The following is a 19,237-nucleotide window of genomic DNA, read 5'->3' as shown; positions in this document are numbered from 1 at the left end:
TACTACTAGGGCTACTGATGGGGTCAATATTACTACTGGGGCCATTATTGGGGGACACTTTCTATTGGGAACACTAATAGGGTCACTGTTACTATTGAGGCCACTATAGGGTTTCTATTATTACTGGAACCACTATAGGGGGCACAGTTACTACTGGGGCCACTACGTGAGTTATATTTCTATTAGGAACACTAATAGGGTCACCATTGCTATTGGGGCCACTACTACTCTGTAACTTCAGACACGTCTCAATGGCTCAAATATGTGTTGGGTATCTTGTGTATTGGTGTTTACAATGTCTGTAAAATGAGAGTTTGTTTTTTTGCGTTTATGTCTGTGTGTGTGTGTGTGTGTGTGTGTGTGGGGGGGGGGGGGGGTTGTATTTCACACTTCGCATTAGGCAGTATAAAGGCTTGAGGCACCTCTGCAGACAAACGTACTTACAAAAGTGATAACCCGAGCTTCTAAGTCATGGTCCTTAGACAGATGAAAGACTCAGGGCCCCTTGTCAAGGATACTTAAGGTCTCAGGTCAAGACACTCTAAGGAAGCATCTGAGAAAGGTCCTCGGAGAGAAGTGATAAGAGGGGTCCCTCATCTAGGGTCCTCCAAGAAAGAGGAGATCAAGGGCCCCCGAACATGAGTGTTCAGGAACTCTTTATAAAGATCTAAAGTCCTTCTACAAAGTTCCTTAGAGACAAGAGAGTCACAACCCCAATAGAATATAACTGTACCATGGCCCTGCCTACAATTTTTAATACGTGGTCCATGGGGCCGCACCTATAGCATCTTTTCCCCTTGGCTCACTCCTCACAGAATATGGGTAATATGTTGGCAATGTATGGCACTATATGAGCATTATATGTAACCACATTATGGCTCTGTATGGACAATGTATGATGACATGGGTTACTGTTTAGCAATACATGATGATGAGAGCACTGTATGGCTGTGGGTTTGCACAGTATGTGCTCACTATATAGCAATCTATGCATCCACTATGCACCGCCGTTCCTCCTATTCCACTGTCTCGCACGTGTCCAAATCACTGTTTACAGAAGAGCTGTGAAATGCTGGTGCACGAGAAGCCTTCAATACAGAGAGGAGTACAAGTGCGGACACATCCCAGCATTCACATCACTGTTACTGTAGTAATTAGTCCATGAATAAAGACTTTGCGCTCCACGCCCCTTCTCTGGTTCTGGCTTGTGCTCAAGATCTGATCAGATGAAGAAATACTTGAGTCTAAGGATATACCTGACCTCACTATTTGTACAGTCACCAAACCCCAAACCAGCATACACAAAAGGCCCAGAAGAATAAAAAGTAGTACTCTAGTAGTTATATTCTTCTACATAGGGGGCAGTATTATAGTAGTTATATTCTTGTACATAGGGGGCAGTATTATAGTAGTTATATTCTTGTACATAGGGGTCAGTATTCCAATAGTTATATACTCCTACATAGGGAACAGTATTATAGTAGTTATATTCTTGTACATAGGGGGCAGTATTATAGGAGTTATATTCTTGTACATATGAGCAGTAGAATCCTAGAATCATAGAATGATAGAGTTGGAAGGAAGCTCCAGGGTCATCGAGTCGAACCCGCTGCTCAATGGAGGATTCATTACATTATCCCAGATAGATGTCTGTCCAGCCTCTGTTTGATGACTTCCAATAAAGGAGAATTTCCCACCTCCCGTGGTAATATGTTCCACTCATTGATCAGCTTCACTGTCTAATATCTAATCTGTATCCCCTCCCTTTCCGGGAGTTATAGGAGTTATATTCTTGTACATAGGGAGCAGTATTATAGTAGTTATATTCTTCTACATAGGGTGTAGTATTAAAGTAGTTATATTCTTGTACATAGTAAGCGGTATTATAGTAGTTATATTCTTGTACATAGGGGAGCAGTATTATAGTGGTGATATTCTTGTACATAGGGGGCAGTATTATAGTAGTTATATTCTTGTACATAGGGGCAATATTATAGTACTTATATTCTTGTACATGGGGAGCAGTATTCTAGTAGTTATATTCTTGTACATAGGGGGCAGTATTATAGGAGTTATATTCTTGTACATAGGGAGCAGTATTATAGGAGTTATATCCTTGTACATATATGGGCAGTATTATAGTACTTATATTCTTGTATTTAGGGGCAGTATTGTAGTAGTTATATTTTTATATATGGGAGCAATATTATAGTTGTTATCTTGTACATAGGGGCAGTATTATACAGTGTTTCCTCTAAAATAAGACCCTGTCTTATATTAATTTTTGCCCCAACACAGGCACTAGATCTTATTTTCGGAGGATGTCTTATTATAATTACCTAGCAGGTTCGGTTCACGCAATGGCTGTGATTGGTTCTTGATCGCTGCTCAGCCATTTAATGCAGCGCTCGATGAGCTAATGTGATGACTGGGATTGGTTCATCCAGTGCTGCATTGATTTGCTGAGAAGCGATCAAGAACCAATCACAGTCATCGCATTGGTTCATGAAGTGCTGCATTGATTGGCTAAGCAGCACTCCAAAAACAATTAGAGCCATTGCTTCCTGGAGGCGGAATTTATGAATTCAAATAACTACAAAGCGATCTTCTGTGGGCGTCCGAGGCCTGCAGGAAGTATGCTGAAGCTCTGGAGAGCAGTGGGAGGGACCTGGCCTGAGACTGCTAGGTAATGTATTGCTTTTTTAAGGTAATGCATCTAGGGATTATTTTTTGGGGTAGGGCTTATATTTTAAGCCTCCCTGAAAATCCTGAAAAATCAGGGTAGGTCTTATTTTCAGGATAGGTTTTATTTTTGGGGAAACATGGTAGTAGTTATATTTTTGTGCATAGGGGGCAATGTTATAGTAGTAATATTCTTATATATAGGGGGCAATATGATAGTAGTTATATTCTTGTACATAGGAGGTAGTATTATAGTAGTTATTTTCTTGTACATAGGGGATAATATGATAGTACTTATTTTCTTGTACATAGGAAATAGTATTATAGTAGTTATATTCTTGTACACAGGGGGCAGTATTATAGTAGTTATATTCTTGTACATAGGGGGCAGTTTTATAGTAGTTATATTCTTGTATATAAGAGGACAGTATTACAGTAGTTATATTCTTGTACATAGGGGGCAGTATTACAGTAGTTATATTCTTGTACATAGGGAGCAGTATTATAGTAGTTATATTCTTGTACATGGGAAGCAGTATTATAGTAGTTATATTCTTGTACATAGGAGCAGTATTATAGTAGTTCTATTCTTGTACATAGGGGGGAGTATTACAGTAGTTCTATTCTTGTACATAGGGGGGCAGTATTATAGTAGTTATATTCTTGTACATAGAAGCAGTATTATAGTAGTTATATTCTTGTACACAGGGGGCAGTATTATAGCAGTTATATTCTTGTACATAAGAGGACAGTTTTATAGTAGTCATATTCTTGTACATAGGGGCAGTATTATAATAGTTATATTCTTGTATATAGGGGGGCAGTATTATAGAACTTATAATCTTGGTCATGGGGAGCAGTATTATAGTAGTTATATTCTTGTACATAGGAGGCAGTATTATAGTAGTTATATACTTGTACATTGGGGGCACTGTTATAGTAGTTCTATTCTTGTATATAGGGGCAGTATTGTAATAGTTAAATGTTAAAATATACAGTAGAAGCAATATTATAGTTGTTTTAATCTTGTACATAGGGGCAGTATTATAGTAGTTATTTTTTGTGCATAGGAGGTAGTATTACAGTAGTTATATTCTTGTAAATAGAAGGCAGTAATATAGTAGTTATATTCTTGTACATAAGAGGACAGTATTATAGTAGTTATATTCTTGCATATAGGGGGCAGTATTATAGTAGTTATATTTTTATATATAGGAGCAATATTATAGTTGTTATATTTTTGTGCATAGGAGGCAGTATTATAGTAGTAATATTTTTATATGTTTGGGGCACAAGGATAGTACCGTTTTTTCCGGTGTATAAGACCACTGGACGTATAAGATGACCAACAACTTTTCCAGTTAAAATATAGAGTTTGGGATATACTCGCCATATAAGACTACCCCGGGCGTCCCAGGTTAAAAAGTCATCTTATACGCCGGAAAATATGTCCAGAAATACCACCGAGGAACTACAACTCCCAGCATGCCCCGCGCTGCCCGCTCTTACCCTCGGTGGACTTGCACGCCTCGCAGAATGTGTCGCCCAAGAAGTTAAAATATAGAGTTTGGGATATACTCGCCATATAAGACTACCCCGGGCGTCCCAGGTTAAAAAAGTTGTCTTACACGCCGGAAAATACATCCAGAAATACCACCGAGGAACTACAACTCCCAGCATTCCCCGCAGCGTTGTCAGTACACACCGTCCCGGCTTACCACAGAGGAACTACATCTCTCAGCATGCTCCGCACTGCCTGCTCTTACGCAATGTGGACTTGCATGCCTCGCAGAAGGTGTCATCCGTGAAGCGCTCCATCAGGCTGGTCTTTCCCACTCCCCGGGAGCCGTTAATAATGACCTGTAGCTTGAAGTCCCCTAGCCGGGGAGGCTGCTTCCGAATTATTGTACTTTGACGCCACCGGAAGCTAGGGGTTTGACAGGAGGTACGCCCCTCTCACACCCCCAACTCCCAATAGGGTGAAGGCTTGAAGTTCCTAGCAGCATTGGGATGAACTTCATGCTGGGATGGAGGATTAGACTTAGGCCTCATGTCCACGGGGAAAATCAGATCCGCTGCAGATTCTCCATGTAGAATCTGCAGCGGGTCCCTCCTGCCCCGCGGACATGAGCGCCGAAAATAAGAATTTAAAAGTATTTACCATCCGGCGCGGGCGGAGAAGATCAGCTGTTCCTCACGGCCGGATCTTCATTTTCGGCCGGCGGATGAATTCCTGACGCCGGCGGCACGTCGCCGGCACGTCGCCGACGTGCCGCGCGCATGCGCCGGGCACATCCGCCGAGCCGAAGCAAGGAAGATGCGGCCGTGAGGAACAGCTGATCTTCTCCGCCCGCGCCGGATGGTAAATACTTTAAATTCCTATTTTAGGTCTCCCGCGGATCCGGACGGCTTCCATAGGCTTCAATAGAAGCCCGCGGGAGCCGTCCCCGCGGGAGACCCGCACGAAAATGGAGCATGGTCCGGATTTTTCCATGCTCCATTTTTTTTAAAATGCCTTTTATTGACGATCCGCGGGTATTTATCTACCCGCGGGTGGTCAATGCATCCCTATGGGATGCGGATCCGCATGCGGGAGATCCGCTGCGGATCTTAAATCATAATTTGCCCGTGGACATGAGCCCTTAGGGCTTGGTTTCAGTATTAACCCCAACCCTGAAACCAACTCTTACCCTAACCCTCCATGCCAGGCACAGTCTCACCAAGCATTTTCCCAGAACTTAGGTCGCCTGCAGACAACCGGGTCGGATCCCGCTGCAAGAATCTCGCAGCGGAATACGAGCCGTGCCCCTGCAGTGACCAGTGCGGCTCACCTGCTTCCACGTCTGCTTTGGGATGTGCCTGGCTACCACCCAGCCGGCACATGCGCAGAGTGGAGCCGGTGCGCCGGTAGTGACATTTCTGTGCACAGAGACCTGCACAGAAAATAGAACATGCTGCAATTTGTTTTCTGTAGGTGTTTTCACATGAACAAATCGCGGCTCTGTGCATAGGATTGCATTTTGTAATGCAATCCTATGCAGACGGGCACGAGCGGAAATTCTGCGGGAAATCCCGCAGCTACCTTCCAGCTCCCGCGTCCCCCTCCCTCCCTAATTCACTGTCAGGCAGTGCTGTGCTGCCGCAGGTCTCCCGCTCCCTCAGTGTCCTCCTGCGATAGCCAGTCCAGGGAGTCTGGCAGGGAAGTCGGCGTCGCTCCCTCTGTCTGCACCGCCGCTGTCCAGTGGAGGGAGGCGGTTCGGGGAACGTGCTGTCCATCGCCAGTGCATAGTGCAGTGAGGCCGCGGGGAAGGCGCTCTGCCGCCGCCGCACCCTCACAGTCCCCTACCACAGCCCAGTACAGGCAGGCCGGTGGGAAAGCCGCTCTGCCGATGCCGGTCCCTCACTGTCCCGTCGTATAAGACCCCCGACTTTTGAGAAGATTTTCCTGGGTTAAAAAGTCGTCTTTTACGTCGAAAATATGGTAGTTATATTCTTGTACATAAGGAGCAGTATTATAGTAGTTATATTCTTGTACATAGGAGGTAGTATTATAGTATTTATATTCTTATACATAGGGGGCATTATTATAGTAGTTATATTCTTGTACATAGGGGGCAGTATTAGAGTAGTTTTATTCTTGTACATAGGAGACAGTATTATAGTAGTTATATTCTTGTATATAGGGGCCAGTATTATAGTACTTATTATCTTGTACATGGGGAGCAGTATTATAGTAGTTATATCCTTGTACATAGGGGCAGTATTATAGTAGTTCTATTCTTGTACTTGGGGGGGGGGCAATATTATAGTAGTTATATTCTTGTACATAGGGGGCAGTATTATAGTAGTTATATTCTTGTACATAGGGGACAATATTATAATAGTTATATTCTTGTATATAGGGGCCAGTATCATAGTTCTTACTATCTTGTTCATGGGGACCTGTATTATAGTAGTTATATCCTTGTACATAGGGGCAGTATTATAGTAGTTCTATTCTTGTACATAGGGGTGCAATATTATAGTAGTTATATTCTTGTACATAGGGGGCAGTATTTTAGTAGTTATATTCTTGTACATAGGAGGCAGTATTATAGTAGTTATATTCTTGTACATAGGGGGCAGTATTTTAGTAGTTATATTCTTGTACATAGGGGGCAGTATTTTAGTAGTTATATTCTTGTACATAGGAGGCAGTATTATAGTAGTTATATTCTTGTACATAGGGGGCAGTATTTTAGTAGTTATATTCTTGTACATAGGAGGCAGTATTATAGTATCTCTATTCTTGTACATAGGGGGGCAATATTATAGTAGTTATCTTCTTGTACATAGAGGACAGTATTATAGTAGATATATTCTTGTTCATAGAGGATAGTATTATATTTGTTATATTCTTGTACATAGGGAGCATTATTATAGTAGTTATATTCTTGTACATATGAGCAGTAGAATCCTAGAATCATAGAATGATAGAATTGGATTGGGACCTCCAGGGTCATCGAGTCCAACCCGCTGCTCAATGCAGGATTCATTACATCATCCCAGATAGATGTCTGTCCAGCCTTTGTTTGATTACTTCCAATAAAGGAGAATTTCCCACCTCCCGTGGTAATATGTTCCACTCATTGATCATCTTCACTGTCTAATATCTAATCTGTATCTCCTCCCTTTCAGTTTCATCCCTTTGCTTCTAGTCTTTCCTTGTGCAGATAAAAACATGGCTGATTCCTCTGCATTGTGACAGCCCTTCAGATATTTGTAGTAAGCTATTAAAGGGGTTGTCTCGTGAAATCAAGTGGGGTTCAGCACTTCTGTATGGCCATATTAATGCACTTTGTAATATACATCGTGCATTAATTATGAGCCATACAGAAGTTATTCACTTACCTGCTCCGTTGCTAGCGTCCCCGTCGCCATGGATCCGTCTAAATTCGCTGTCTTCTGGCGTTTTTAGACGCGCTTGCGCAGTCCGGTCTTCTCCCTGGTGAATGGGGCCGCTCGTGCCGGAGAGCTGGTCCTCGTAGCTCCGCCCCGTCACGTGTGCCTATTCCAGCCAATCAGGAGGCTGGAATCGGCAATGGACCGCACAGAGCCCACGGTGCACCATGGGAGAAGACCCGCGGTGCATCGTGGGTGAAGATCCCGGCGGCCATCTTGGTAAAGGAAGAAAGAAGTCACCGCAGCGCGGGGATTCGGGTAAGTAATAAACTTTTTTTTTTTTTAACCCATCCCTTGGGTTTGTCTCGCGCCGAACAGGGGGCCTATTGAATAAAAAAAAAAACCGTTTCAGCGTGAGACAACCCCTTTAAGTCTATTAGTTATATTCTTGTACCTACAGGACAGTTTTATAGTAGTTATCTTCTTTGATATAGGGAGCAGTATTATAGTAGTTATATTCTTGTACACGGGGGAGTATTGGAATTAGTGTATCTTGACGTCACCATCTAGTAGAGCTGGAGAAAGCAGTGACAGGCCGGTGACGCCCGCTAAACCTGATTAGCTGCCAAGATGGGTGCCCTGCAGGTCCTGGAAGCTCAGTATGAATATACCCAGGCACCTGCTGCTGTCCTCCCCACTGCTGCAGTAGGTATTAATACTCCTGGCTTCCTGCTGCTGTCTTCCCCGCTGCTGCAGTAACTCTCCTAGGGTCCCCGCGCTGCAGTTTTCTGTTCCCTGGCTGTCTCCCTTCTCTCACCTTCCCCACTGATGCTGCTGTCGAACGCCGCTGATTTCCGGTGTCTGTGTCGCTTAGTCTCCTTGCCCGGTCCTGCTCATCGCCGCTGTCCTTCTCTTCCCAGCGGCAGCAGGACATGCCACGTATGATCATCCAGCGGCGGCACGACAGTGGAGTGCGGTCCTTCCCTGCTGCAGCTGCTCCTACCCGCTGACCCTGTGCCTTCTGTCCGGACTGACCGCTTGCCCAGGGGAGATAGAAGGGGCCGCCTGCTAATGCCAAACACATGGCTGAATGCTGTGTAGTGCTTTTTGCCTACCGTGAACACTTAGGGTTAGGGATAATTTTCCTGTTAGGCTTACGTTACTGTCAATGCTTCCATGTTACAGGTGTAACATGGAAGCATTTACTAGTAATCATTTAAGGCTTACAAGAGAATTATCCCTAAACCTAACCATCCACGGCAGGCAAAAAGCCCAACACATGCTGCTGCTAGGACCTTAGACAAGACAGCCAATGGGGAGCTAGGGGTGTTGCTGTATCCAAGCCCTATCAACCCCTAGCTTCCTGGTGGCGTCAAGATACACTAATACCGGCAGTATTATAGTAGTTATATTCTTGTACATGGGAGTAGTATTATAGTAGTTATATTCTGGTACATAAGAGGCAGTAATATAGTAGTTATATTCTTGTACATAGGGGTCAGTATTATAGCAGTTATATTCTTGCATGAAGGAGGCAGTATTATAGTAGTTATATTCTTTTACATTGGAGCAGTATTATAGTAGTTATATTCCTGTACATTGATCAGTCACAGAGGCAGAATTGTCTAATAATCAATCAAAAAAAGCCCTTCACAGTTTAGACAAAGTGAAATTAAAATCAATAAACTTTAATAGATATATTTAAAACCAAAAACACAAATAGGGCACTACACACACAGCCTCTATATATCAAGAGGTTTACAAGTCTCTATGACAAAAGAGACTATCACCACGATTTACTATATATCCGGAGGCCCTTATATGGGTACACTCCTGGTACGTGGTGAAAAGGAAACGCAGGAACTAATAGGTCAAAAAAATTCCTTTTCAGATTATTTTTTTCACACTTTTTGTCCTTGCTCTACACGTGTTCATATTTGGGAATATTTTCCTGGGGTAGATTAATTCTCATCATTACCCCAAAATTTCCTCTAATACGTGTTTATGAAAAGATGCAAGGTAGGGAAGTATTTTTTCTCCTTTATTTTAAGGTTATGGAATTATTTAGGTGATAGTATGGTAGAGACATTTATTATGAGATGCTATATTGTCTCCAAATATCTCAACACTATCACCTCATATACTTCCGTAGTGTACAAAGAAGGTACAGACAGTAATCTACTTTTTGAACAGAATTACTCTTATAAACAGCACTTTTTGTTTTCACATATACTTCAGATGTCAACTAGTAGTACTATATATAATCTCGATCTAGGTCTTAGTTTTCTCTCTCTCGACGCGTTTCACCGTTCTTAGAACGGATCATCAGGAGATCTTATTAGTTAGTACCATCTGTATTTAATCGTATCTGTTCCAGTATTTTAAAGAACAGTAACATAAATCAATATCTGTTCCGGCGTTTTTGAGAACAGTGATATATATCATATGTTACACTTCTACATCCCTTCAGTTATAGGAGCAGAAAGACAGTGGCCGATGTCGTCACTATACTGTTTGGTTGTTTAAGCAAGTAACCACCAATCACATAAGAAAATTTTCTTATGTATAAGTGGTATTGGATGTATTGTCTCTTTTTTATATATTTTTTGCATCCAGCTGGCCAGGGTAACAAGACCCTATAATATATGCGATTGCTGTACCAATTGAGGAGTATGGCCTATATTTCATTGGCATCTCCTTAGTAACCCAATCGCATCTATGTTCGTTGTGCAGCTGCAAAGTGTATGCAGGAAACACAGTATGCTAGGACGCAAGCAAAGTCAGAGACTAGCATAAGTAGATTGTCATTCTGACTAGAGATATAGTTTTCCTTGCTATAGGTTGTATAGTCTTTTCTGCTATGCTATAGAAGTGTCCATATGTATAGGATCAGAGAGGTAGCGCCTCTGGCCTTAGTGGTAGGTCAGGGCTATCTGTGTGGTGTTGGATTGTTCAGCCTTATAAGGCTATCTTCTTCCCTCCTCTAGGGGAGGTGTCTCAGGTCTTTGGCCAATGGTTATGTGGGTGGGCGGGAATCTTTCTAAACTATCATATTTCTTCACTTTATATTTCTATATTCCCTCTTATGGGATATCAATATTGTTTGTTCAGTCCTCAGGGAGAGGGGATATATAGGTCGATCGTTTGTATCTTTCTTTAGATTGTATCTATTGCTATCGCTGTACTAAGTATTGTTTACATAACATTCCCCAGCATGAGGTTGTGCCGTATTTGCCTTCTTCCTATAGGTTGATGAAGGGGGCGCTGCCTCCGATGCGTTATAGCAGCGCCATACTGCCAAGCTCCTCCTCCCATTCAAGTGCGCGGCATACAGACCTGGCCCCGCTCGATAGTGCAGCGCGTCATATGACGCGTCAAGAGCGCGTCGCTTAGCATAGACGCTGCCGGGACTGTTTTGTCATGTGACTCAGTAGCGTTAGTGACGCGATGACGTCATGCGGGCGTCACTACGTTCATAGTCATGGTGTTCTGTATTAATGCAGCGTTTAATAAAGTTGCAGAGTGGAACGCATAGTCACATGACTTGGCTATGATTGGTCCATAATGCTCTGAGAGATTTCTGAAAGAAAATACGGTGTAGTAAAGGTCTAGTGATCGCTCAGCACTACTAAAACGGGAAAGGTATAGCTTGGCATAAGTCATATGGGGAAGATATGAAAACAACCAGTAATATATTAAAGGTTGCTATAATTAAAGTATCGTCTTTATTTTTTATATACATATATGTTGTTTTTCAGCCTTCATCTAATTGAAAATGTCATTATGCAGGATGTTTTAATATGATTTATTGAACGATTATGCATAGTTAATATGCCTGTCGATAGTCCAACCATTCATCTTAGGAGGATGGGACCACTTTTATGGCTCCGCTATTTAAAGGAATAAAGCGTCATAGCTGCATTATTCACATGAAAAAAATCAGGACAACCAGTAATAAATTAAAGATGTATTCTAGTTAAGGTGCCATATTTATTTTTGTGGTTTTTCAGCCTTCATCTAGATGGATATTTGACTGTACATGATATTCTAATATGATCTATAGCGGCAAACTGGTAACAATATGCATAATTGGTATATATATTAATAAATTAGTAACGAATATGCATAATTGGTATGTATATTGCCAGTCCAACCATTCATCATAAAAGGATGGAACTAAGCAAGTCATAGTTATAGGTCGTGATTTGCAGAATTTGGTAGAATATCAATTATTGTATTTTCCTCCCTTTCTTTTTTATTTATTTATTTTCAATCATATTTTATCGATCCTTTCTATATATCCTTTTTAATAGTTTATAAGTCCCAATCTCAGTATATGGCCACATGTTCTATGGTCGAACCTATTATGTTAAGCCAGATTAGTCGCTTTGGCATTCTCTGTTTATCCTCAAATAAAACAGTTAAAGGTAAGTTGTTCGTTTAGCCCATTGGGCTGTACTGTTTCCATCCTATAGATCCACTTAGTTTCTTTCTGGAGGAGTAACTTCTCAAGATTTCCTCCTCTTATATCTCTCTTTATCAGTTCTATCCCCTGGAACTTGAGACAGAATTCGTTGCCTTTATGTACATCCCAGACATGATTTGATACTGGAGTTTTCTCCTTTCGCCTGACATTACCAATATGTCCAAGAATCCTTCTTCTGAATTCTTGTCGGGTTTTACCGACATATTGTTTTTTGCATTCACAAGTTATGAGGTAAACCATGTTACGAGTAATGCAATTAAAGAAGTCTCTTGTCATATATGTTTTACCCGTTGTGTTAGACATGAAAGAGTTGCTTTTTTCAATGAAATCACAGGCGGTACATTTGGAGCAACGAAAAGTGCCATTGGGAAGTTGTCTTGATAACCAGTTTCCATCGGATTTTTTTCTTTCAAAATGGCTCTTTATGAGGTGGTCTTTTAAATTCATACCTCGTCTATAGGTAATTCTTGGACCTTCAGTAATACTGTCCTTTAGATCTTTGTCATGAAAGAGTATATCCCAGTATCTCTTGAGTATTTCTTTTACTTCAGTATGGGCCGTATCATAAGTGCCTACAACTCTCATGTTGGGGATTTCTTTTCTTTCTCTTGGAATCAGTAACTGCTGTCTGTTCTGTTCTGCGGCAAAGTTATATGAACTTTTTAATACTTCAGATGGGTATCTTCTCTCTTTAAACCTGTCATGTAGTTTTTTGCTCTCATTTTCAAAATCTGTTGTCTCAGAGCAATTCCTTCTTACCCGCAGGTATTGTCCTTTGGGTATTCCCCTTTTTAGGGGGTATGGGTGGAAGCTATCCCATCTTAGTAGGTTGTTCGTTGCCGTTGGTTTTCTATATAAGTTGGACGAGATGGAGCCATCTTGTTGGATTTCGATGGATACGTCTAAGAATTCAATAGATTGTTTACTGATATTAGAGGTGAACCGCAGATTTAGCTCATTTTGATTCAGGAATCTCACAAAGTCGTTGAATTTGTCTTCGCTGCCAGACCATAGGATCAGTATGTCGTCGATGTATCTCGTCCACAGGACGACATACTGAGACCAGATGTTGTTTTCTTCAGCAAAGACGATCTTTTCCTCCCACCAGCCCAGGTACACGTTGGCGTACGACGGGGCACATGGTGTCCCCATCGCCGTGCCCCTGAGCTGGTGGAAGTACTTCGAATCGAATATGAAGAAGTTATGGGTTAGAATAAATTCTAACAATGCAAGCACAAATTCCGTGTGTCTGGACATGTATCTACCTCTTTGTGCAAGAAAATGTTTAGTTGCTCTGATGCCACCCTGGTGTGGGATAGAACTATATAGTGCTTCCACATCCAGGGTGGCAATCAGGGTGCCAGGGTCAACCGAAATATTTTGTAGCTGTCTTAGAAGATCCATAGTATCTCTGGCAAATGATGGTAGAGATGAAACAAAAGGCCTTAGAATCCTATCTATATACTGACTTGGATTCTGGGTCAAGTTGTTAATGCCCGATATGATAGGTCTACCTTTCAATGGGTTCAGGCCTTTGTGCACTTTTGGGAGGGAATAGAAAGTAGATGTCCGCGGAGTGTCATTAAGCATGAATCGATATTCTGATTCACTGATCAAGTTGTCATTTTTTGCTTCGCTTAGGAGATTTCTGAGCTCGGTCCAGTACTTTTGTGTGGGATCGGATGCCAGTTTGGTGTATGTTTCCCGATCTTCCAACAGTCGGTTGCACATTTGTATATATTGTTCAGTTTGCATAAGGACTATATTACCTCCTTTATCTGATGATTTAATAACCACGTTGTCCAGATTTTTGAGTGTATTAAGTGCCTCAAGTTCCTGTTTTGACATATTAGGGAACCTGAAAGTCCGAGGTCTCAGAGTCTTCAAATCCCGAAGGACAAGTTGTTCAAACATGTCTAGCTCTGGACTGTGGACTTCTGGTGGGGAGGTTTTGTTTAATATTTTTAAGTCGGTAAAAGGCCCGTTCCCTATTATTTCATTTTCTAGGGACTCCAAAATATCAATAGCTTGGAGATCGCCAGGTTCTAGGCCTAACTCTTGTGCTTTTGTTTTATCCTTCTGGATGAAGTATTTCCTCCACCTTAATTTTCTGATGAAGAGGGAGATGTCCTTCGCCCAGACGAACGAATCGTATTGGGTCGTCGGGACGAAGGACATCCCCCTCTCCAGTATAGAACACTCAGCCGTGGTAAGTATATGTGTCGATAGGTTAATTATTTGCAAATTTTCATTATGCTGCCGAACTGTGGAAGCCGTGTTTGTATCAGGGATTTCCATTTCTACCGTTGTGTGTAGGTGTCTCTGCCTCCCCTCAAAAAATATCTTGATATTGGTTGATCAAGAAAGTTGTTGGTATTCTGTCTACCTCTTCCTCTTCCCTGTTGGGGTCGACGACCTCTATTATGTCGAGGTGGGAGGTATGTTCTTCTACTGGAAGTTGCCTCGCTATCAGATGGTTCGATATCAGAAGAACTCGCTTCTGTCTCAGAGGGAATTTTTGCGTTCTCATAGGCTTTTTGATCTCTAAAGTCTTGGAGATCCCTCATAAACAATGAATGCTTTCGTTCTTTTATATGTTGAATGTACTTCTCAATTTGATTTTGTAACGCTTTTTCTCTTGATGGGAAGTCAGGGTCTGCAACAAACTTTTTAGCTTGTTCTATACTCTCCTCTAGTGCCTTTTGGTTTAACACAAGAGTGTTCCTCTCCTCATCGAGTAACAGTTGTATTAACTTAAGGGAGGATTCAGTAGATGTTTCCTCCCATTTTCTCATAAATTCTACAGTTCTAAGTCTCGGTGGGGGTGACACTAAGTTACGCAGACCTCTAGGAACAATCTTCTGTTCTGCGTATTTTTGGAGACCCTGAACTTCCCACCAACAGCGGGCGTATTCTTTATAGTTCTTAGTGAGGGTTTTGAAGCAGGAATTAATTGTAGGATAAGGATTACTGGGACTGTATACATCTCCAGAAAATACAGAGCTTGCTTCTGTTAGCCATTCGTTAGGGTTTAGGTTCGACGAAAGGAAACCTGCCATAGTCTATATAGATCAGTCACAGAGGCAGAATTGTCTAATAATCAATCAAAAAAAGCCCTTCACAGTTTAGACAAAGTGAAATTAAAATCAATAAACTTTAATAGATATATTTAAAACCAAAAACACAAATAGGGCACTACACACACAGCCTCTATATATCAAGAGGTTTACAAGTCTCTATGACAAAAGAGACTATCACCACGATTTACTATATATCCGGAGGCCCTTATATGGGTACACTCCTGGTACGTGGTGAAAAGGAAACGCAGGAACTAATAGGTCAAAAAAATTCCTTTTCAGATTATTTTTTTCACACTTTTTGTCCTTGCTCTACACGTGTTCATATTTGGGAATATTTTCCTGGGGTAGATTAATTCTCATCATTACCCCAAAATTTCCTCTAATACGTGTTTATGAAAAGATGCAAGGTAGGGAAGTATTTTTTCTCCTTTATTTTAAGGTTATGGAATTATTTAGGTGATAGTATGGTAGAGACATTTATTATGAGATGCTATATTGTCTCCAAATATCTCAACACTATCACCTCATATACTTCCGTAGTGTACAAAGAAGGTACAGACAGTAATCTACTTTTTGAACAGAATTACTCTTATAAACAGCACTTTTTGTTTTCACATATACTTCAGATGTCAACTAGTAGTACTATATATAATCTCGATCTAGGTCTTAGTTTTCTCTCTCTCGACGCGTTTCACCGTTCTTAGAACGGATCATCAGGAGATCTTATTAGTTAGTACCATCTGTATTTAATCGTATCTGTTCCAGTATTTTAAAGAACAGTAACATAAATCAATATCTGTTCCGGCGTTTTTGAGAACAGTGATATATATCATATGTTACACTTCTACATCCCTTCAGTTATAGGAGCAGAAAGACAGTGGCCGATGTCGTCACTATACTGTTTGGTTGTTTAAGCAAGTAACCACCAATCACATAAGAAAATTTTCTTATGTATAAGTGGTATTGGATGTATTGTCTCTTTTTTATATATTTTTTGCATCCAGCTGGCCAGGGTAACAAGACCCTATAATATATGCGATTGCTGTACCAATTGAGGAGTATGGCCTATATTTCATTGGCATCTCCTTAGTAACCCAATCGCATCTATGTTCGTTGTGCAGCTGCAAAGTGTATGCAGGAAACACAGTATGCTAGGACGCAAGCAAAGTCAGAGACTAGCATAAGTAGATTGTCATTCTGACTAGAGATATAGTTTTCCTTGCTATAGGTTGTATAGTCTTTTCTGCTATGCTATAGAAGTGTCCATATGTATAGGATCAGAGAGGTAGCGCCTCTGGCCTTAGTGGTAGGTCAGGGCTATCTGTGTGGTGTTGGATTGTTCAGCCTTATAAGGCTATCTTCTTCCCTCCTCTAGGGGAGGTGTCTCAGGTCTTTGGCCAATGGTTATGTGGGTGGGCGGGAATCTTTCTAAACTATCATATTTCTTCACTTTATATTTCTATATTCCCTCTTATGGGATATCAATATTGTTTGTTCAGTCCTCAGGGAGAGGGGATATATAGGTCGATCGTTTGTATCTTTCTTTAGATTGTATCTATTGCTATCGCTGTACTAAGTATTGTTTACATAACATTCCCCAGCATGAGGTTGTGCCGTATTTGCCTTCTTCCTATAGGTTGATGAAGGGGGCGCTGCCTCCGATGCGTTATAGCAGCGCCATACTGCCAAGCTCCTCCTCCCATTCAAGTGCGCGGCATACAGACCTGGCCCCGCTCGATAGTGCAGCGCGTCATATGACGCGTCAAGAGCGCGTCGCTTAGCATAGACGCTGCCGGGACTGTTTTGTCATGTGACTCAGTAGCGTTAGTGACGCGATGACGTCATGCGGGCGTCACTACGTTCATAGTCATGGTGTTCTGTATTAATGCAGCGTTTAATAAAGTTGCAGAGTGGAACGCATAGTCACATGACTTGGCTATGATTGGTCCATAATGCTCTGAGAGATTTCTGAAAGAAAATACGGTGTAGTAAAGGTCTAGTGATCGCTCAGCACTACTAAAACGGGAAAGGTATAGCTTGGCATAAGTCATATGGGGAAGATATGAAAACAACCAGTAATATATTAAAGGTTGCTATAATTAAAGTATCGTCTTTATTTTTTATATACATATATGTTGTTTTTCAGCCTTCATCTAATTGAAAATGTCATTATGCAGGATGTTTTAATATGATTTATTGAACGATTATGCATAGTTAATATGCCTGTCGATAGTCCAACCATTCATCTTAGGAGGATGGGACCACTTTTATGGCTCCGCTATTTAAAGGAATAAAGCGTCATAGCTGCATTATTCACATGAAAAAAATCAGGACAACCAGTAATAAATTAAAGATGTATTCTAGTTAAGGTGCCATATTTATTTTTGTGGTTTTTCAGCCTTCATCTAGATGGATATTTGACTGTACATGATATTCTAATATGATCTATTAGCGGCAAACTGGTAACAATATGCATAATTGGTATATATATTAATAAATTAGTAACGAATATGCATAATTGGTATGTATATTGCCAGTCCAACCATTCATCATAAAAGGATGGAACTAAGCAAGTCATAGTTATAGGTCGTGATTTGCAGAATTTGGTAGAATATCAATTATTGTATTTTCCTCCCTTTCTTTTTTATTTATTTATTTTCAATCATATTTTATCGATCCTTTCTATATATCCTTTTTAATAGTTTATAAGTCCCAATCTCAGTATATGGCCACATGTTCTATGGTCGAACCTATTATGTTAAGCCAGATTAGTCGCTTTGGCATTCTCTGTTTATCCTCAAATAAAACAGTTAAAGGTAAGTTGTTCGTTTAGCCCATTGGGCTGTACTGTTTCCATCCTATAGATCCACTTAGTTTCTTTCTGGAGGAGTAACTTCTCAAGATTTCCTCCTCTTATATCTCTCTTTATCAGTTCTATCCCCTGGAACTTGAGACAGAATTCGTTGCCTTTATGTACATCCCAGGGCAGTATTATAGTAGTTATATTATTGTACAGAGGGGGCAGTATTATAGTAGTTATATTCTTGTACATAGGAGGCAGTATTATAGTAGTTATATACTTGTACATAGGGGGCAGTATTACAGTAGTTATATTCTTGTACATAGGAGGCAGTATTATAGTAGTTATATTCTTGTACATAGGAGGCAGTATTATAGTAGTTATATTCTTGTACATTGGAGGCAGTATTATAGTAGTTATATTCTTGTACATAGGAGGCAGTATTATAGTAGTTATATTCCTGTACATTGGTGGCAATATTGTAGTAGTTATATTCTTGCATATAGGCGGCAGTATTATAGTAGTTATATTCTTGTACATAACTGACAGTATTATAGTGATTATTTTGTACCTAGGGGCTGTATTACTTATAATCTTGCACCACAGACTGCAATAGTGAGTTTGGAGTGCTGGCAATGTATACTATGTCATATTTGAGTTGGAGGCTCCCAGTGTGAAGGTGTGCCCGTCTCTCGGTGCTGCCCACACACACACAAGGCTGTTCACACGGGCATTGGGCCATAATGCTAACTAGAGAACTTGAGTCACAAGTGTGAGGAATTAAGATAAATGAACTTGCTGCCAATACTAATGTTTATGATAATACATTGCATACAGAAGGCAGACATGTCAGCTCACCCCAAGTCACTGGGAGATAGCGATGTGATTAGGGGATTTCCTTACGTGTTCATTTCTTGCAAGAGATGAACAAAAAGTCTCAGACCTGGACTGGAGAGTTATCTGCACTAGCAGCACTGGGGCTGAGACGATCCTTTGAATCAGGGAGATCATCATGTACAGTAAGTCATTCAGGATACAGTTTACACATAAATCACACATGGGGCTGAGCTATTAACTTTATATGACAGTTTTCTGGTGTACAAAAATGACAGTTGTGGTGCCGAAATTGTGACTTTTTTGGTTTTTATACAAGAACCCACCATGTTTTCAAAAAGTGGATGTGGCCTCTTAACACATTTGTGGCAGGAACTCTGGTGCATAGTTTATTAAAACAGGATGCAAACCTCTGGTTTAAGAATTAGTCCCTACAATATATATTTCTGAAGTGCAACACTGCCACCTGCTGGC

At 41.0% G+C, this 19,237-nt stretch overlaps 1 protein-coding gene across 1 annotated transcript in view; it reads left to right on the top strand.

Moving 5' to 3' along the window:
- The window catches only part of NINJ2 (ninjurin 2), a 41,686-nt gene that overhangs the window by 837 nt on the left and 21,612 nt on the right, over window positions 1–19,237 (top strand). The gene's annotated exons all lie outside the window — the stretch shown is intronic.

Source organism: Eleutherodactylus coqui, chromosome 2, assembly GCF_035609145.1.
Source record: "Eleutherodactylus coqui strain aEleCoq1 chromosome 2, aEleCoq1.hap1, whole genome shotgun sequence".
Lineage (NCBI taxonomy): Eukaryota > Metazoa > Chordata > Amphibia > Anura > Eleutherodactylidae > Eleutherodactylus > Eleutherodactylus coqui.
The sequence above is the reverse complement of the archived record's forward strand: the minus strand, read 5'-3'. Positions and strand labels throughout refer to the sequence as shown.